Source organism: Rana temporaria, chromosome 9 (genome assembly GCF_905171775.1).
Source record: "Rana temporaria chromosome 9, aRanTem1.1, whole genome shotgun sequence".
In the NCBI taxonomy this organism is placed as follows: Eukaryota; Metazoa; Chordata; class Amphibia; order Anura; family Ranidae; genus Rana; species Rana temporaria.
In genome coordinates, this window is record NC_053497.1 from 162,787,524 (window position 1) to 162,809,775 (window position 22,252).

Below are 22,252 nucleotides of genomic sequence, written 5' to 3' on the forward strand. Positions count from 1 at the left end.
TGTGCGATCTACATGAATTAAATACTTAAATGTGTATTTACAGGGAACAAATAAAATTTGATAAAACGGAGAAGCCGAACATTGCTGTTGACAGCTGTATATTCAAAAAACAGTTAATACAGTAATAAGAACAAAAAACTCACAATATGCATATGAAATGTCCCGATAAACATGTTAAGATAACGAGCAATATCGTATGAATGGCTGGGAAGCCAGCAGAACTGTAATCGTGGGACATATCTTGCAATGTATGTTGGTTGGTTCTCTAATGAAACCCAAAAAGAAAGAAAGAAGAGAGTATAGGATACTGAGATCTTGTTGAAAAGGGTGCCAAGAGCCTAGGTGTTTTACAAAGAAGGAGATACTGTATTTATGGATCCTGTAAAAATCGGGGAAAAAACATCCAGGGTGCTTGTAAGAAAATAAGGTTAGGAAAAAAGGGAAGATGAAAAGAGAGGGGGGGAGGGGGAAGGAATAAGGAGAAAAATGGGAAAATGTGCGCAAGGAATAGCGAAAAAAAAAAAAAAAAGGTGGAAGTGGAAAAAAAAAAAGGTGGAAGTGGAGAAAAAATAATAATTTTTGAAATGAAAATGAGAAAAAATAAAAGTAAATGTAAAAATAAACATAGGGCAGGGACAACCGGCAGATCGAGGGAGCTTAATGTATGTTTAGGACCGGGCTCATATAGAATAAAGTATGATAAGCCTCTTAAATACCTAGAGTGAGGTCCCATACACACGAGAGGATTTATCCGCAGATACGGTCCAGCGGACCGTATCCGCGGATAAATCCTCTCGAGGATTTCAGAGGATTTCTATGCGATGGCGTGTACACACCATCGCATTGAAATCCGCGCTGAAATCCTCTGCCGATGACGTGTCGCGCCGTCGCCGCTATTATGACGCGGCGACGGGCGCGACGCTGTCATATAAGGAATTCCACGCATGCGTCAAATCATTACGACGCGTGCGGGGAATCCCTTTAGACGGATGGATCCGGTAAGTCTGTACAGACGAGCGGATCCATCCGTTGGAATGGATTCCAGCAGATGGATTTGTTGTGCATGTCAGCAAATATCCATCTGCTGGAAATCCATCCCAGGGGAGATTTCTCTGCGGATAAATATCCGTTGGCGTGTACACACCATAGGATCTATCCGCAGAAACCCATTTGATGGGATTTATCTGCGGATAGATTCTATGGTGTGTATGGGGCCTGAGATATACAGTGAGATGGGATACATAGGAATCGCATGCATACATAAGATAAGATGGATGTGCTGGTACTTGGGCATATACATAATCTGAATGTGTAATTAGAACGCTTCAAAAACCAAAAATCTACAACATGTGTTGTAAAGACATGTATGGGAGAGCGTGAAGATGGTATAATGTAAAATCCATGTTGGAGAAATATCGGTTATCAGCGAAATAGTTCTGTATGTATATATATATAGTGCACTCAAGAACCGGACACGTCTAGAGTAAAAAAATGGGGGGGGGGGGAATTAGGAGACACAAAATCAGAGAAAAATCTCCAAGGAGATGTGATGAGCTGTGTAATATGTAATTGTGGCAGTAATGGACAATGGTGCAAACGTGAAACTGGATACTGATACTGATCAGTCATAAAAATGGGACACATCCCACTCACAATTCATTCCAGACGGAATTCTGGTTTGGAAAGATCCAGAACACTTCACGTTTGCACAATGACCGGAACTTGTCGCCTCCCCTGATGGGGGTTTTGACCTGTTCTACACCCTGTATAACAAGACTGGTGATGTCCTTAAAGTGTATGTTGTTCCAATGTCGTGCCACATTGGTGTTTTTATTGGTGGAGATATCATAAAGATGGTCCATGAGGCGATCTCTAAGCCTACGAATTGTACGTCCCACATACTGTATATTACACAGTGTGCAGGAAATGACATACACAATGTGTTTGGTGTTGCAATTCATGAAACTCTTAATCTCAAATTCTCTATGATTGCTACATGAAATGACGTGTTGGCCTGTTTTGATGAAGCCGCAATAGATGCAGCTTTTAATACCACACTTGAAGGTGCCCTTAAAGCTCAGCCAGCCATGATGGGTGATTTTGCTATTAAATAAGCTGGGTGAAAGGGAGCTTCCAAGCGTGGGTGCCCTTCGAGACACTGTTTTAATGCCCTTGAGTAGTATGGCACTATAGGCTGGGTCACTATACAGTATGGGCAGATACTTCATCACTGTGTTTTTGATTTTCTGAAACTCTAGACTGAATGGAGTAGAGAAAACTGGAGTATTATTGGAGAATTTGGAAGCTGTTCTCTTGGAACTTTGTAGCAAATTATCTCTGGGAACAGAGCTGGCAGCCAGCAGGGCTTTAGTAATGATGTGTTCAGGGTACCCTCTATCTTTAACCACTTGGTTTCCAGCCCATAGTCAAAAGACGTCCTGTTTTTAAAGATGGATAACTCAGTAACGGCATCAGCTGCTGCCACAACTGAGGTATCCATCTTTAGTGCCGACGGTCCTGTACACGATAACGGCGGTCTCCGCGGCGGATTCGCCGCAAGATCGCCGTTATCGGTGGCGGGAGAGGGGCCCCCCACCCTCCCACCGCTGTCCCGCGCCCTCCGCCGCTTACCGGAGCCGTCGGTAGCGGCGGAGGGGATCGCGACCATCCGGCAGCTGAGCGGGGACGAGACTGAAGGAAAAATCTCCTTCGCCCGTCCCCCATAGCTCTGTTGGGCGGAAGTGACGTCAAAACGTCAGTCCCGCCCAGCCTCTTAAAGAGACATTTTTTTTTTGTCATTTGAAAAAATGACATTTCCAAATTTTTTTTTTTTTTTGCATTTAACTACTTGCCGACCGCCCACCGTCGTTATACGTCCACACTTTAGAGATGAATATCTCGGTAACGGCAGCAGCTGCTGCCACAATCGAGATATTCATCTCTTCTGTGGGCGGCCGTGTTAACGATAATGGCGGTCTCCGCGGCGGATTCGCCGCGAGATCGCCGTTATCGGTGGTGGGAGAGGGCCCATCCCCCCCTCCCGCCGCTCTCCCGCGCCCTCCGCCACTTACCGTAGCCGTCGGTAGCGGCGGAAGGAGATCGCGAACATCCGGCAGCTGAGCGCGGACGAGACTGAAGGAAAAATCTCCTTCGCCCGTCCCCATAGCTCCGCTGGGCGGAAGTGATGTCAAAACGTCAGTCCCGCCCAGCGTCTTAAAGAAACATTTTTTTTTTTTTGTCATTTGAAAAAATGACATTTCCAAATTTTTTTTGCATTTAAGCCCAAATATGAGATCTGAGGTCTTTTTGACCCCAGATCTCATATTTAAGAGGACCTGTCATGCTTTTTTCTATTACAAGGGATGTTTACATTCCTTGTAATAGGAATAAAAGTTATAATTTTTTTATTTTTTTTATTTCAGTGTTAAAAATTGTAAAATAACTAAAAATAAATGCGAAAAGCAAAAGAAATTTTTTTTAAAGCGCCCCGTCCCGACGAGCTCGCGCGTAGAAGCGAACGTATACACGAGTAGCGCCGACATATGAAAACGGTATTCAAACCACACAAGTCAGGTATCGCCGCGATCGTTAGAGCGAGAGCAATAATTTTAGCCTTAGGACTACTCTGTAACTCAAAAAATGCAACCTGTAGAATTTTTTAAACGTCGCTTATCAAGATTTTTAAGGGTAAAAGTTTGACGCCATGCCACGAGTGGGCGCAATTTTTAAGCGTGACATGTTGGATATCATTTTACTCGGCGTAACATTATCTTTCACAATATATAAAAAAATTGGGCCAAATTTATTGTTGTCTTATTTTTTAATTTAAAAAAGTGCATTTTTTCCAAGTGCGCTTGTAAGACCGCTGCGCAAATACGGTGTGACAAAAAGTATTGCAATGACTGCCATTTTATTCTCTAGGGTGTTAGAAAAAAATATATATATAATGTTTGGGGGTTTTAAGTAATATTTTAGCAAAAAAAACTGTTTTAGTCTCGTAAACACTGAATCTGAAAAACAGGCTCAGTAACAAAGTGGTTAAACCTGCTTGCCATATTATGGGCCTCCTCGTTAAAGGTTTCAGGTGCACTGCAAAGTCTCCTGAGTCTGAGGAACTGGCCATACGGGACCCCCCTGATGGTGTGTCTCGGATGGGCAGAATCTGCTCTTAGAATGGCATTGCCCGCTGTTGGTTTTCTGTAGAGGCTAGTAACTACTGTATTGCCCGCACCTGTCAACTTAACATCCAGAAAGTTTATGGATTTGGAATTTAATTCACCGGTAAACTTTAAATTCAGAGAGTTATTGTTGAAATAATCAAGCCAAAGTGTGAGATCTGCCTCGCTGTCTGAAGTGATAAACAGGAGGTCATCAATGTAGCGACCATAGAACACCGTATCAGTCCTGCGGGGGCTATCATGTCCAAAGATGCGGGACCTCTCCCACCAGCCCATGAATAGGTTGGCGAGCGAGGAAGAAAACTTGGCTCCCATGGAGCTTTGGAGATAATAGCCCCCGTCAAACATGAAAAAATTGTGGGTAAGTAAATATTCCAAAACAAGTAAAATGAAATCTTGAAGTACCAGGGACATTTTAGCCGATTCCCTCAGGAAAGTAGCCACAGCTCTGATACCAAGATGATGAGGAATGCTGGAGTATAAACTTGTCACATCACAGCTGACCCAACGATAGCTGTCATGCCATTGAAATTGGTTGAGTTTGGTCAGAAGCTGTGTTGTGTCCTTGAGGTAACCGGGTAAATCCACCACTAATGGTTGTAGTTGCCCATCAAGCCATTCCCCAAGACGCTCGTTAAGAGAGCCTATACCAGCCACAATGGGTCTCCCCAAAAGGGGATCTAGCACCTTGTGGATCTTGGGTAGGTGATGGAATACCGGCATGATGGGACAATCTGGAATAAAAATATCTCTCTCATGAACAGAAAAGATCCCAACTGATGTGCCTCTATCCAAAAGGCATGTAAGGGCCTTGGTGAAAGCTGCAGTGGGGTCTGATTTGAGTGCCTGGTATGTGTCTGTGTCAGACAATTGGCGAAGTGCCTCATTCTTATAGACATCAGCATTTAAAATTACCACAGTCCCCCCCTTATCCGCATTCTTGATGACTATGTCTCTGTCTGATTCAAGGTCATTCAAGGCTTTTCTTTCCATGTCCGTAAGATTGTTGTGGGGATAGGGTCTCCTATGGCAGTCACGGGCAAGGTGGGTTAAATCTTTTTCTATCAATTTCTGAAAGAGGTCTAGTTCCTTACCCCTGGAGTCCACCGGGTAGAAGTTGGACCTGAGTTTGAAAGACACAGTGTTACCCGTGTTGGTAGGGTCCACAGGGCTAGGATCTGACTGTATGGCAAGTTCAGTTAGATCATATAGAGCACATACTTCTCTAAATAAAATGGGAGAAAGAGGAGACTCACCCACATCCGTGTCTTCACAAAGACTGTCACCGGAGTTGTCTGAAGATTCAAAGTAGAATTTTTTAAGTGTGAGACTGCGGGAAAACTTGTTGATGTCCAAGAGTGTAGAAAACAAATCAAAATGCTTAGTGGGGCAGAAATTAAGTCCTTTAGAGAGTAATCTGGATTCGCCAACACTCAAAACCCTATTTGAGATATTAAGGACGTTGCTCACTGTTTCTTCTTCCGTAAGGTGTAGATGGGATTTGTGGTTCCTTTTTCCTCCTCTTCGGGTCTTTTTGTAGTGGTCTTTTTGTAGTGGCTGGCTGAGCTTTAAGGGCACCTTCAAGTGTGGTATTAAAAGCTGCATCTATTGCGGCTTCAACCAAACTGGCCAACACGTCATTTCATGTAGCAATCATAGAGAATTTGAGATTAAGAGTTTCATGAATTGCAACACCAAACACATTGTGTATGTCATTTCCTGCACACTGTGTAATATACAGTATGTGGGACGTACAATTCGTAGGCTTAGAGATCGCCTCAGGGACCATCTTTATGATATCTCCACCAATAAAAACACCAATGTGGCACGACATTGGAACAACATACACTTTAAGGACATCACCAGTCTTGTTATACAGGGTGTAGAACAGGTCAAAACCCCCATCAGGGGAGGCGACAAGTTCCGGTCATTGTGCAAACGTGAAGTGTTCTGGATCTTTTCACTCCAAACCAGAATTCCGTCTGGAATGAATTGTGAGTGGGATGTGTCCCATTTTTATGACTGATCAGTATCAGTATCCAGTTTCACGTTTGCACCATTGTCCATTACTGCCACAATTACATATTACACAGCTCATCACATCTCCTTGGAGATTTTTCTCTGATTTTGTGTCTCCTAATTCCCCCCCCCCTTTTTTTTACTCTAGACGTGTCCGGTTCTTGAGTGCACTATATATATACATACAGAACTATTTCGCTGATAACCGATATTTCTCCGACATGGATTTTACATTATACCATCTTCACGCTCTCCCATACATGTCTTTACAACACATGTGGTAGATTTTTGGTTTTTGAAGCGTTCTAATTACACATTCAGATTATGTATATACCCAAGTACCAGCACATCCATCTTATCTTATGTATGCATGCGATTCCTATGTATCCCATCTCACTGTATATCTCACTCTAGGTATTTAGGAGGCTTATCATACTTCATTCTATATGAGCCCGGTCCTAAACATACATTAAGCTCCCTCGATCTGCCGGTTGTCCCTGCCCTATGTTTATTTTTACATTTACTTTTATTTTTTCTCATTTTCATTTCAAAAATTATTATTTTTTTTTTTTTTCTCCACTTCCACTTCCCCCTCTCTTTTCATCTTGCCTTTTTTCCTAACCTTATTTTCTTACAAGCACCCTGGATGTTTTTTCCCCGATTTTTACAGGATCCATAAATACAGTATCTCCTTCTTTGTAAGAGGATTACAAAACACCTAGGCTCTTGGCACCCTTTTCAACAAGATCTCAGTATCCTATACTCCTTTCTTTCTTTTTGGGTTTCATTAGAGAACCAACCAACATACATTGCAAGATATGTCCCACGATTACAGTTCTGCTGGCTTCCCAGCCATTCATACGATATTGCTCGTTATCTTAACATGTTTATCGGGACATTTCATATGCATATTGTGAGTTTTTTGTTCTTATTACTGTATTAACTGTTTTTTGTATATACAGCTGTCAACAGCAATGTTCGGCTTCTCCGTTTTATCGAATTGTATTTGTTCCCTGTAAATACACATTTAAGTATTTAATTCATGTAGATCGCACAGTCATCGCGACATGTATGGCGATGTCTTTGTTGTCGGCGAGATGTGGTGGCCTCAAATGTGGCTTTTTCTGTAATTGGATGTGTCAAGACAGAGAATCAGATAGCGTATTTTCGATGTCAACACATGTTTACCTACTGCCTAGGGAGTTTTTCATTAACCCTTCACTAACCTTTTGGTTTCCTTTTGGTTTTACTTTTCCTTTTCCAGTCTAACATTAAAGTATTAAAATATTGTAATACCAATATATCGATTCCGCTATGCAACCTGACACACACTCCATGCCCATACCCTGATCGCTATCATTCTCTAGAGAGTTTCTCTATTTAGATTGAGGTTCACATGTTGGCAATTGTATTTTTCATTAGCCTCATATAGCCACATTGACACTTCCCGACATTTCAAGTGCTTCTTTTTTACTATCATTCCATACTACTCTGCATGTTTACTCATTTACTGACTTTTAGGATATTTTAGAACTCTTCTATAAACGGCCACACATGTTCACATCTTTTTGCTTTTGTTTTTGTCTTTGTATTAATGGTTCAGCTTACAATGAATGTTTAACCAGTCCAGATAGATGCCCGGTGTCTCAGTTATTATTTCAATAATGAGTAAGTACACAAACACATACAGGCAACAAAAATACAAAAAACAAAAATAATATAATAATAATCATAAAAATAATAAAAAACACAAGTTAATATACTATAAAACAAATAAGACCATTAGAATTAAGGTGCACCTTTACACTATGCTCAATCTTTAGGCATTTTTTGTTCACTACATTACACCATATTATTTTATGGTTTATGCATCGTCCTTTATATGGTTCACCGTCATATTCACCCCTATTTTTTTCCCCCTTTTTTCCCCATTTCACTTTTTATTTGTTTTTCTTTCTTCTTTTTTAATTAATTTCACTTTACTTTATCGCACTTCAATTCATATCATATTTTTTGTTTTCTTAATTTCATTTTATTTGTTACTTATACAAGTTATACATGTTTTACACATATCATTCCATTTCCTGTCCACTTTAATTCACTTCTCTTACACTCAAATATATTTCTTCACACTTACACATACTCCTACACTCTCTTTCACGTTTTTCTGCACCCCACTTCTCTATTGGGTCAACACATCATTTTATCCAATGTTCACTATTCACTATGAATTTGCATGAGACATGGTCCACATGAGACACTCTCTGATTGTCTGTCGAGACACACCCAAACTTCAGAGGGGACCCTGTTTAACTTAATTGTTTCCAGAGCCCCCTCCCACTCATTGGGTTGTAAGGTATATATTCACTCATTTTACTGTTTACACACTAGCTATGAAGAAGCACTAAGGCATAGTGCGAAACGTCAGCTTTTCTTTTGTTGTGCTGTTTTTTGCTGTGGCATGTATTTTGTGATTTTTAATTAAAGGAGGAGTTTTTTTGGAGTGCGGCTGTCCCAGCTTTTTTCCTTCATCCTAACCTGAATTTGGCTGGCTGCTGAACTTCCAGAAGTCAGTACAGGTTCCGACTCGGTGCCTAGAATATCTGGGTTTGATTCTGGACTCCTCAAAGGCGAGGGTTTTTCTCCCTTTGGAAAAGTTGCAGACTCTTCGGACTGCGGTGAAGCTGTTGGCATCCCGCAAATGGTCTTCGCTATGCTTTTGCATGTGAGTCTTGGGTCTAATGGTAGCCTCCTTCGAGGCGGTACCATATGCTTAATTCCACACTCGAGTCTTGCAGATCTCCGTTGTCCTTGGATTGTCAAATCCGTGTGAGCCAACAGGTCAGGGCTTCCCTGGTCTGGTGGTTAAGCTCCCTGGCTTTTCAGTCTGGAAAGTCTCCCCTTTCGCTGGACGGTGATCATGATGGACGCCAGTCTGACCGGTTGGGGGGGAGTTTGGGGTGTTCAGTCGACACAGGGTCGCTGAACACTGGAACTCCGGGCGATCAGGCAGTGCCTCTCCACATGGTCACAGAGGCTACAGGGGCATCCGATCAGGATACAGTCGGACAATGTCATGACGGTGGTGTATGTCAACCATCCAGGAGGAAGAAGAAGCTCGGCGGCAGCTTCAGAAGTCGCTCACATCTTGCGGTGGGCAGAGAGGAGCGTACCGGCTCTATCGGCCGTATACATTCCGGGGGTAAACAACTGGCAAGTTGACTACCTCAGTCGCCAGATGCTGGACCAGGGAGAATGGTCACTACACCCGGATGTATTTCACCTCCTTTGCCTGAGATGGGGGGAGCCAAACTGTAGATCTCCTGGCTTCTCGACTCAATTGCAAGGTGTTTAGGTTCGTGGCCAGGTCAAAAGATCCTTGGGCGGAAGTGACAGATGCGTTAGTAGCCCCGTAGGGACAGTATCGGCTGATTTATGCCTTTCCCCCGCTGAAACTGCTTTCTCGTCTGCTTCACAGAGCGGAGGCCGTAGGGATCCCGATGATCCTAATTGCCCCACATTGGCCTTGGCGTTCCTGGTACGCCGACCTGGTAAAACTAGTGGCAGAAGCTCCTTGGCGACTGCCATGATGAGAAGACCTTCTGTCTCAAGGTTCCATTCTTCATCCTGCTTTACAGTCACTGGCTTTATTGGTGTAGCTGTTGAAAGCCAGGTGCTGAAAGACCGAGGCCTTTCGGGTTCTGTAATTTCTACTATGCTGAGGGCACGAAGTCTTCTTCTCGGAAGATTTACCAACGTGCATGGAAGGATTATATCTCTGTGTACAGAGTTGGGATCCTGCTGTTTTTTCAGCATGGCGTGGATCAGAAACTTGCCTTAGGCACCATTAAGGGGCAGATTTCAGCCTTGGCTGTTTTCTTTCAATGACCCTTGGCGTCTCACTCACTAGTAAGCACTTTTGTTCAAGGGGTTCGACATGTGGCTCCTTCGGTTCAACCACCACTACCTCCGTGGGATTTGAATCTGGTGCTCTCGGCCCTTCAGAAACCCCCTTTTGAGAACATCAGAGAGATTCCTCTCCTGACACTCTCCCAGAATGTTGCCTTTCTAGTGGCCATTACATCTGTCAGACGGGTTTCTGAGTTGGCAGCCTTGTCTTGCAATTCGTTTCTTCCGAAGGTGGTTTTGGCTTTTCATCTAAATAAGGACATTGTACTTTCATCCTTGTGTCCTCGGCCGACGGATCCCAAGGAGGCTGCGTTACATTCCCTAGACGTGGTACGTGCTCTGCGGGTGTATCTGTCTGCTACGGCTCCTTTTTTAGAGGTCAGACTCACTGTTTGTATCGGTGTCTGGTCCAAAGAAAGGCCTGGCGATTTCGTCGGCCACCATTTCTCGGTGCATTAGACAGATCGTGATTCAGTGGGCGCCTGAAAGGGTGGGCGCCTCCCTTTCCTGTCATGGCGCATTCGCCTGTCTTACAGGTGTGCGAGGTGACGACCTGGTCGTCCGTTTACACTTTCACTAAGTTTTACAAGGTTAATGTAAGTGCATCTTCGGATGCTTGTTTCGGCCCCAAAGTTTTGCAGGCGGCTGTTTTTTAAGGCTTCAACTCCTCCGATGAGGAGCACTGGTGTGTTGGGATGAAGTTTTGACTTTTGATTGCTATTCCCACCCCTCTTTTCTTGCTTGGGGACGTCCCTACAGTCAAGAGTATAAGGAAGCTGTGTCCGCCCATGGACAAAAGAGAAAGTAGGATTTTTTTACTCACCGTAAAATCCTTTCTTTGAAATCCATGGACGGAAACCGCACCCACCCCTCCTTTTTAGGTTTGTACTGCTTTTTGACAAACTGAGCTGCTCACTGAATTGAGAGGGGTTATGACCAGAGGGACCGCCCCCTGGGTGGGACTGTTAAGCTTTGCTAAAGATTACATGTTTTAACCATTAACATGTCTGCCTAGTCCTCTTCTGATAGACCAGTGGTTCTCAACCTTACTAGTGCCATGACCCCTTGATAAAATTTCTCAAGTTGTGGGGACCCCTAACAGTAAAATTATTTTCGGAGCGTGGGTTGTCAGCACCCAAGGCAAGTAATTTGCGCCCCTAACCCACGGACATTTAGGGCTCCCTGAGTCCCTCCCACTCATACAGTATTATAACCCCTTCTGGTACATTTTAGGATGTGCCACTGTTTCTCTTTGTTCTCCTTTCTTTCCCTTTTATCTCTCGCTATCCTAATTTCTTGTTTTGTCCCCCCTCCCTCTCTCTAGCCGTCTTTTTTGTTCTTTCTCTTATTCTTTCTCTCCTTTTTCTTTGTTCGACTCTCTCTTTTTCTCTCCCTACCATGTATTCTCTATTTTATTCTTTCTCTTACTCCTTGGTGAAGGGGGAATGGGACGAGTGGCAGTTCTGGTGGGGGGTGGGATCAGGGGCAGTGCTGGGCAGAGTTGGAATGAGTGGCAGTGCTGGGGGGGCGGGATTTCTGATCAGCCAACTTAGGTGTTCTTGATCAAGGCCATCTGCTTATCTGAGAATAGTCGTGGGGACTTATAATGGCAACTATAATTACAGGTAGTGTTACTCACTGTGTCTCCGACTTCAGTGACACCTATGCTGAAATCAGGAGATGGGGTCTCCTCCAGCTTTTCCCACTTCACATTCCTCACCAGTCAGCTGACCTCTAGTCTCTGCCCCCCAGCCATGCCTTGAACTGAATGGGTGGCTGCAGCCTTTAGGAACAGCCCTGCTGGGTGGCTGCGAAAAGGCTGGGAGAGCAGTGCAGGCATCAGGAACAGCCCAGGATTTAGTGACCCCTGGCAAATTGTCATTTGACCCCCAAGGGGGTCATGACCCCCAGGTTGAGAACCACTGTGATAGACGGAACATAACCCCTACAGTCAAGAGTATAAGGAAGCTGTGTCTGTCCATGGACTTCAGAGAAAAGGATTTTACGGTGAGTACAAAAATCCATTTTGTTTCCCCCACTTTGATGCAGTTCGTCTGAATTTTGACCACCATGAATGACCTGAAAATTCAGACTACTCCTGTTCCATTTTCTGCAAATTTTCTTGTTCATGTTTAAACAATATTTCTGCATTTTGGAGTTATTAAAGCTAATAATAAACCTTTGTCTTTTTTAATTACATTTGCCCTATCTTGTAATTTATGGGAAGAACACTTATATTTTTCATAATCATTTTTGTTAAATTCATTCTCAATACTTATTGCTATGATGTAAGCATTGAATCAAGTTATCTGTATGCGTACAAGAGGAGAAGAAAGTTTTAACCCTTTCTGTGTCTGTCATTCAGGCTTCCGGACCCTTTTTGGACACCGGGCATCTGAATTACAGCGGTGGGACAGTTTTTTTTTAAGTAAAAAGGTGGACTCGGAGCGCAGAGCATTGCTCTCAGAGCCCACCCAGGTGTGTTAGAAAAGAAAATTAATATTTGCTTTTCTAACACTGAACTGCCTCTCCATCAATCAGGAAGAGTGGGTCTAATTCCCAGACTGAAGGCAGAGGCGATCCAATTGGACGCCTAGCGTAATGGATGAAGAGACACAGGGAATCACCGGCTGCCTGACCCTCCACCAAGATGGGGTAAGCACCGGGCAGACAGCAGGTGGGGTCACAGAAGCTGCATTTTATGGGGCACAAGGGGGCTGCATGTGATGGGGCACAAGGGGGCTGCATGTGATGGGGCACAAGGGGGCTGCATGTGATGGGGCACAAGGGGGCTGCATGTGATGGGGCACAAGTGGCTGCATTAGACAAAGTTCTCTTTTTCAGTATTTTTCAGTTTGTTTGCATCCCCCCCCCAAAAAAATGTGCACCAGTTGCCACTGCCTTCTACCTATATTTTATCAAATTTATATTACTACTATTATATGAACAAAGAAGAATGATCTGGAGAATACACGGTGACCCACCTCAATCCCTATTTGTACATGTAAAAACAGGAGATGATCATGGGACATTAAATGAGGTAGGTTACAAACTAAAAACAACTTGGATACAATTAATGGTTTAATTTAGATTCATGTTATACAAAAATGTATTAAAAAGATATGCAAAAAAAGTTCAGACAATTACAGTAAAAATGGTCATCGGAGGGGGCGTGACCGGAAGCCGACCTGGATGGCAGCTTGATTCTCCTGCTCTCTCACAGCCCGCGCTGAAAAGGCACTTTTGGGGACTTTAAATCATCATTTCATGGGCAGATCCAGGTATACCCGCTTCACGAAACCCCGGGGATCCTCTCAACCCCCGCCAAGCACCGCCGCAGACCTCTGGTCCTTCTTTATGTCGCAGGACGCGCCGCCTGACGGAGCTACCAAGATGGGGCCGGATCCCTCCACAGCGAGCTCTCAGCCACCTGCGCGGCTCTCCCGGCCAGCCTGCTCCGGGTCCCTGTCTCCCGAGGGACTCCTGATGACAACACCAGGCTCCACAGACCCTCCATCCACCCTGGGAGCGGTGAGTTCCCCCAGCCCCGGTCACCCTGTCCTCTCTGGAGCCTCACCGCATGGAGCGCAGGCCCCCATTACAGGCCCCCTTTAACCCCCCGCACTATACACAGTGCTCTGAAGCATTTCCTCAGCTGCTGAGGACAATGTCGGACCCCTGCCTACCTGACATTGAACCGTGCTCCCCCACCCCCTCGGTCTCCTCAGTGGAATTTCCTGCCCTGCCAGCGCCAATGTACCCTGCAGATCGAGTACTACAGGAGCCTATGGAGATCCATGAGGCCTTCAGCCCCTATGCACCGGACCCCCCCCCCCCTAAAGTACAGAGACTGTCGCAGACACAGTCCTCCTGCTCTCCTGAAGTGCGGCCTGCACCGATCACTTATGCCCAGAAAGCAGGCTCCTGCAACCTATTCCTCTGACCAGGGCCCATGCTCGTCCACCCAGGCCTCGACGTGAAACGATCCGAGGCATTCTCCCACGGAGCTGGCGTACCTGGCCCATGGCTATGCCACCCCACACTCTGAGCCACAGCCACTACCACCCCACCCTTCATCTTCTGGGCACCCACCGATACCGACCTACGCTCATCCTGTCCCCCCACAATGGCACTCCTATCTGCAGGCTATCCCTACTAAAGAGGACTTTAAACACCTGATTGAGGAAGTTAAGCCGGCATGCCGCTCAGAAATTCAGGTGCTCCAATCAAGCATGAAGCACTTGACGGATCGAGTAGAAATGGCAGAAGAACTCCAGGAAACCAAGCTAGCAGTCCACAGAGTTCAACTTCAGGGTGCTGACCACCGCACCTTGTTGCGGGATATGCAGCGCCACGTGGAGGACCTGGACAACAGGGGGCTCAGAAACAGGCTGTGAGGGGTCCCGGAAACTGAGGGTCCGGAGGATCTTCAGGACACGTTACAGTGTTTAATAATCTTCTGGGGGAGCCACCTAAAGCCCGCATTGAAATGGACAGAGCACATAGGGCCCTGCGCCCAAAAAATACCGCCTCTAAACCAAGAGACATAATTTGCAGGATTAGTTCCTACCCTTTGAAGGAAGAGATCATGCGCCAGGCTCGCTTGGCGAGGAAAGTGATGTTTCAAGATGTACCCGTGCAACTGTACCCGGATCTCTCATGGATCACTCTACAAAAGCCCAGACTTTTACAACCCTTGTTGCGTGCCCCGCAAGACGAACATATAATCTATCGGTGGGGTTTCCCCTTTAGCCTCACAGCCAAACACCAGGGCAAGTCGGCCATCTTGAGGTACCCGGAGGATCTCGACGCCTTCTGCGATGTGCTGGGGATTCCTGTCCCCCAACTCCGAGTGGGACCTTGTAGCCACGCCACCTGCTCCGCCAGTGGTCTGGCAGAAAGTGCCCTCATCTAACTGCCCCCGGAGTAAGGAGCCCCCCCCGCAAGTCACCCCATCATAGGGGCACCTGAGAGCTGAAATTTGAAAAGCCCTACTTTCGAGAACCTAATTTTCTATATTTTTTTTCGTCTGAACAGTCCATTTTTTTCCGTCCTACTGTGACTGTTGATCCTGCCCTGGACATTCTCTTTTTGTACTTGGTCCCCCCTATTGTGCCCTTAGCTCCAGTTCTAGTTTGCACATTGGGCGTGTCTCTGCCGAGACTTGAGAGTTTAGGAGCTTTTTGCTCGTCCCGCCCCCTGGTTTACTGAATGTGTATTTGTATTTATCCACGTTTTGTATTCCTAGTTTTTTTTTGATGACCACCCTAGGGCTCCCGGGCACCTGTTCGGCGCATTCTTCTGGGATGTGACCGGATGGGTCTTTGGGAAACCGTACTGACCTAGGCCTTTTTGTCTCTCAAGAGGTCTGGTGCAAATTTTAGTTCGGATTGCTCGTTGCCTTGTTGTGTGTTCTAACGTCTTTTTTTCTCTTTCAGTCTTCTTACCCCCCCTCCCCCCGATCGTCGGATGGCTCACCATGGAGTTTGCGGAATTCGCCTCGAATACCTCCCGGGGGGCCCCCACCCTTGACCTCTGATCTTCGTCCGCTCCACATTGCATCAGGTAAGACGCTCCCCCCTTCCCTCTACCCAATCCCAAGATACTGTCCCTGAACGTACATGGTCTAAACTCTGATGGGAAAAGGCATCTGGCACTAAGGGAATTTAGACAGTCGGGCGCAGACATCATTAATGTCCAGGAAACGCACTTTGACGGCGGGGGGTTCTTCGCGTTCGCCTCCAAAAAATTCCCACAAATTTACACTTCGGGCCCTCATAAACGAGCTGGGGTCGCAATACTTCTCAAACGCGGATCCCGTTCACTTGCTCTAGCTACTATAGCGATCCCCTGGGACACTTTGTTATTCTTAGGGGCCTGTGGCAGACACGGGAGGTTACTTTTTGTGCACTTTACGCCCCGAATGTCCAGCAACATAGATTCCTGACTAGGTTGTTCACCCGTCTCTTTAACTCAGACCATGGGCTCCTAGTGGTGGGGGGGACTTTAATCTGACCCAATCTGCAACTGCTGATCGCCACGTGGTGGGCCCCCGGGCGCTGTCGGCTCGAGCCCTTAGAGACTCAAAGATTTTCCGCCAAATCACTAGACGATATGCTCTGTTCGACGCCTGGAGGGCCCTTCACCCGGGGGATCGGCAGTATACTTTTTACTCGGCCCCCCATAGAGCTCATTCCCGCATCGACTATTTTTTCACTAACAGCACTACACTCCGAGTGACGCGTGAAGCACAGATTCTCCCAATATCGTGGTCAGATCACGCCCCTGTCCTACTAACACTGGACCTGGGTTCCCCCATCCATAGGCCCTACAACTGGAAACTAAATGCCTTCCTCCTCCAGCACTTGCCATCCAAGACGGAACTTACTTCCACTCTCCAACTTTATTTTGCGGAGGACAACACCACTGACGTTTCCACTTCTACGCTCTGGGAGGCCCATAAGGCAGTCCTTCGAGGTAAATGTATGGCACTGTCCGCCGCTCTGAGAAAGGACGCGCAGGCCACTAAACAGAGAACCGAAAGGGAGCTGGAGGTTCTGGAGCACCGCCTGCAGCTATCCCCCTCCATTGCCCTCCTTAAGAAAATCACAAATCTCTGAGTGATCCTGAGGGACCTAGCTCTTGGCTGTGTAAAAAAGGCCCTGGTCAGATTGCGACAAGTCTACTATGACAAAGGCAACAAGGCCCATTCCCTGCTAGCGAAGAAGCTACGTGACACACACCTTGCGACGACACCTCACCAAATTAAAGACAGCTCGGGCTGCCTACAGTCCCACCCCAGAGACGTAGCACATACGTGTTCGGAACTCTACATGAAACTTTACAACAACCCTGACATCCCCGGTAACCCTCTTCCCCGGACATCTCCCTTAGCATGAGACAATACTTAGAGCAAAGTGGTGTCGCCCGACTCCAGCCCTCCGACCTGTCATCCCTCAATATGCTGATCTCCAAGGAAGAGATTAAGACTATTAAATCCCTGCCCTCTCGCAAGTCCCTAGGCCCGGATGGCCTGCCCTATGATAATTACAAAGCCTTCCTACCCCTCTTACTCCCCCACATGTGCAAACTCTTTAATGCCTTCCTCCGAGCCCCCCCAGTCCCGACAGACATGCAACGCTCCTTTATTACTCTGATCCCCAAGCCAGACAAGGATCCCATCCTCTGCGCCAACTACAGACCCATCGTCCTGCTGAATTCGGACCTGAAAATCTTTACAAAATTACTCTCCATTCGTTTGAACGGGGTTCTCCCCTCCATCATCCACAAGGACCAAGTGGGCTTTGTACCACTTAGGGAGGCGGGCGATAACACTCGAAAGGTGATTGATCTGGTGGATGTGGCGAAAAGGGAAAATGCGGCGTCCCTGCTTCTTAGCCTGGACGCCGAGAAGGCCTTTGACCGGCTTGGGTGGCCCTTCATGTTCGCTACGCTACACCACGTGGGGATTCGGGGCCCATTTCTGAATGCGATTCACCATCTCTATTCCGTCCCCTCGTCCCGGGTTAAGACACCCTTTGCCCTCTCACCCTCTTTTCCCATTACCAACGGCACCCGACAGGGGTGTCCACTCTCGCCCCTTCTATTCGCACTTTGTGTTGAACCCTTAGCAGCCACCATTCGAGGCAACCTGTCCATTCGGGGGGTGACAGTCCGGGGCAGGGAATTCAAAATCTCTCTGTTCGCGGACGACATCATCCTTTCCCTGACGCAGCCTAGGATCTCCCTCCCAAATCTCCACGCAGAGTTAACGCGGTATGGAGCTCTGTCAGGCTACAAAATTAACACCTCTAAGTCAGAGGCCCTCCCAATTAATATCCCCAGCATGGAAGTTGATAACCTACGGGCCAACTTCCCCTACCAATGGAAAACAACTTCCCTGAAATACCTGGGGATACATATCACCCCAAGCTTCACTACCCTGTACCAGGAAAACGTCCCCCCCCTATTCCGTTCAATCTGATCCCTGCTGTTGCAGTGGAAAAAACACCATATTTTCCTGCTTGGCCGGATCGCTTCAATTAAGATGACGATTCTCCCGAAGCTCCTTTACCTTTTCCAAACGTTGCCCATCCCTGTCCCCTACAAACACCTGAGAACACTTCAGGCTGACCTACTTAAATTTACATGGAATTACAAAAGACATAGGGTACCCCAATAGGTACTAATGGCAGCACGTTCAGACGGAGGCCTTGCATTTCCTAACCTGGTCAAGTACTACCAGGCCACACAACTGCGCGCAGTGGCCTCTTGGTTTATCCTACGGTCCTACAACAAGTGGACGGAGATCGAGAAATTGTGGTTAGCCCTGACTCTCCCTAATAACCTGCTTTGGAGCGCGGACGCGGAGGTTCCCCCTGACCGTTTGCTGGGCTCTGTGTCTAAGCTTCGATGACTATGGCATTGACTGTCGCGACCGCGTGGACTCTCAGCGGAGCGTTTACTCCTGACTTCATTCATGTACAATCCCAAGGTGCCAGATAGCCTCACCCACCAAATGTCTCATCCGTGGACGTCACGGAACCTATTTCACTTTGAGAATCTAGTGGATCCCCTGCCACGCAGACTCCTGCCCTTCTTTAACCTCCAGGCTAAATTTGATCTCCCTAAGACAGTATTCTACAGTTACTTGCAAATTTGCCACTACGCCCTGTCCATAACACCTAATCTGCAATTCTCCCCTCCAACCCCTTTTGAAAGACTGGTCCTGGCCGGATCGACCCAGAAAGGTCTAATCTTTGATATATATAAAATACTAAATGCCTATCCCCTGGAATCCCTAGGCAAACACTCCTACATGCTACGATGGGAAAAAGCCCTTAACGAGGAAATACCCCTGGAGCAATGGCGGACTATTTGGTCCCAAACAGCTAAGAGCTCACTCTGCACTTTATACAAAGAAAACACATATAAAATCCTTCTCTTTTGGTATATGACTCCTGATGTGCTCCATGCCATATATCCCGCTAGTTCTGATCGCTGTTGGCGATGCCAAGGAGACAGGGGCTCCCTCTTTCACATCTACTGGATGCAGCAACTGCTGAACCACCTCCTAGACATTCAGGTCCCCATATCCCCCAAATTTTTCCTTTTGGTCTTATCCCCCTTGAGGATCTCCACACCCTGCAAAAAGTTGTTACGCCACGTCCTCACAGCTGCCCGCTGTCTGGTCGCCCTGAATTGGGAAAACCGCTCCCCCCTACCCCTGAGGCTTTACACGCCAGGATCAAGGATGTGGAGCTGATGGAGAGAATGACTGCCAGGATACAGGACAGACTGGAGACCCACGACATTGTCTGGGAACCAGGGCGCCTTCGGGAGGACCCACCATGACTAGGTAACTGAGCCAATCCGACGATCTTCTCCCCCTCCCCCTCTCCCTAACCCCCCCCTTCCTTTTTTTTTCTTTTTTTCCTTTTTCTCTTTTTTCTCTCTCTCTTTTTCCATCCTTTCTTTTTCTCTCCCTCCTATTGGGAGTACCTTCCTGACCCTTCCGTGTTTAAAGTTTTGCAACATGGCATTCTCAACCTCAGTTATGAGCCGGTAATTATATAGGACCGTGCAGACGGTCCATATTTGTTACTATCTACACTGATGCAGCAGGAAGCAAAAAAGGAAGCAGACCTGTGCCTTGTCTATCTATATCTCCTCATGCTGTATCATGTGGTTTTGTATATTGTAAGAAATGTACTCCTTCTTTTTTTTATCTTCAATAAAAAGTTATTTGACAAAAAAAAAATGGTCATCAGAAAATCCATATATGATGAAACACCACACATATGGTGCTATTCATGAGGTATCATAATAGGGTACACAGTTGGTCTGTGAATGAGCGGATATATCATGGCATCTGTGGAGCTGTACAGGTTTCGTGGATCACACTAGGGTCCACTCAAAAAAAAGACTCAAACCATATAACTGGGTGCTAAAACAACAAACGGGAAAAAAGGGGGAAAGCACACGTGAAAGGACTAAGGAAGTGAAAAAAAATGTCCAGGGTAATACCTGTAATTAAAAAATTTGTGCTGGTTGTAGATCCCAGTAACCACCTTCAGAAGGGACAGTGTGCAAAATGAGGTCCCGGCTAAATACCCCCATAGCCATGGGTAGACCCTGCCAATGCCATACGGAGGCACGTTTTTTTTTTTTATATATATTTGAGATTTGTAAGGGGTTAGCTCAGTAGCAGCGGTGTGTGACCCCCCTGGGTGGGTTCACTACACACGGAACGATACAGAAAAACAGCCGAAGACGGTTGAAAACAAAGAATTTGGTTTATTCTTCCATCTTGCTGGAAACAAGTGCAAGCATCCAAACAGCATAAACAAAATCAAACATAAAATAAACCCTGGCCACTTGGGGAATCTACCTTCACCACACAGGAACCTATCTATAGAGTCTGGCACAGCTTACTGCTGGTCCGACACTGCTGGTCCTACAGCAGAAAAACAAATAGTCTTTTTGATTTTTATCACACAGAAAAATAAACAGCACCTCACCTCTTCAGAAGTATTTCTGCTCACTGCTCTCCTTCACTCAAAAAGCCTCAGGATGCAGCAATCAGTAGTAATCCTCTGGATTACTTATAGAGGCCTTAATTGCCTCATTCTGAACAGCTGAAGTTTTTTAACGCCCTTAAATCTTTCTGGCTGCTTCTGCAGCCGACACCTGATACAAATTTGGTATATTGTCTAAACAAGGCAGAAATGTATCTCCCGTCTGTGACAACACCCACAGATTTACCTGACTTCCTGTCACATACCCCCCCTCTTGTTTCAACCCTAGGGTTGGGACACAGGTTGCCAGGCAGGCATGTACTCAGGACAACCCATCTGCATTCCCCATTTTAGCACCGGGGTGATGCGTTACCACAAAACTAAATTCCTGGATGGCCAGGAACCACCTATTTATTCTCCTATTGGTCTCTTTGTTCTGTGCCATCCACTTCAATGAGGCATCATCTGTCACCAGTTCAAACTGTCTACCCACGAGGTAGTACCGGAGAGAATCCAAAGCCCATTTCACCGCCAAACACTCTTTCTCAATGGTGGCATAATTCTTCTCATGGGCCTTCAACTTTCGGCTGAGGTACATAACAGGGTGTTCCTCCCCCTTGATAATCTGGGACAGTACAGCTCCTAAACCCACATTTGACGCATCTGTCTGAACCACAAAGTCCCGTGAAAAATCAGGGGAATTTAAAACTGGCTGACTACATAAAGCCTGTTTTAAAGCCTGAAAAGCTGTTTCTGCTTCGGGAGTCCATTTGGTCATGACCGACTCCTTCCCTTTGGTCAAATTGGTCAGGGGAGTAGCCTGTGAGGCAAAATGGGGGATAAAGCGGTGATAATACCCCGCGATCCCCAAAAATGCACGAACCTGTTACTTGTTGGTGGGACGTGGCCAATCCTGAATAGCCCAAACTTTGGTTATTTGGGGCTTGATTAGACCTCTTCCAATGGTATACCCCATACTTCGCCTCTTCTAGCCCAAGGGTACATTTTTTTTGGATTAGCTGTAAACCCGGCTTTCCAGATGGAATCCAACACAGCCTGAACTTTTGGCAAGTGTGATTCCCAATCCTCACTGTGGATGACAACGTCATCAAGGTATGCAGCAGCATAGGCTCGATGAGGCCGAAGGGTCTTATCCATGGTGCGTTGAAATGTGGCGGAAGCATTCTGTAACCCAAAAGGCATCCTCCGATATTGGAAAGATCCGTCTGGAGTTACAAATGCTGTTTTTTTTTCCTGGCCGACTCCGAGAGAGGAATTTGGTTTGGGCACTAAGACAATGGGACTGGACCAATCACTATTTGACTCTTCTATCACCCCCAGCTCAAGCATTTTTTTTACTTCCTGGCTAATTGCCTCGCCGGGCTTCTGGAATTCTATAAGACTTCAACTTGACCTTATCCCCTGGTGTGGTGATAATGTCATGTTCAACTCCGGAGATCCAACCTGGCAGGTCTGAAAACGTGTCCTTATTACGGAGCACAAATTCTTTAACCTCCTGTTGCTGAGTTTTGGATAGAGTCTCCGCTATCCCAACTTCAGGGACAGCCAGGTTAAATGGAGCAGAAAATCGGGTAGTCTTAGCAACCAAGGACTCTCTATCCTTCCATG

At 46.3% G+C, this 22,252-nt stretch overlaps 1 protein-coding gene and 1 long non-coding RNA gene across 3 annotated transcripts in view; both read left to right on the forward strand.

Moving 5' to 3' along the window:
* Window positions 1-22,252, forward strand: part of PDZD4 (PDZ domain containing 4) — a 353,070-nt gene that overhangs the window by 169,539 nt on the left and 161,279 nt on the right. The window lies entirely within an intron of this gene.
* On the forward strand, window positions 587-1,492 carry LOC120914261. The gene is made up of 2 exons (XR_005743644.1): window positions 587-726; window positions 1,221-1,492. It is a non-coding gene; the product is annotated as an uncharacterized LOC120914261 (long non-coding RNA).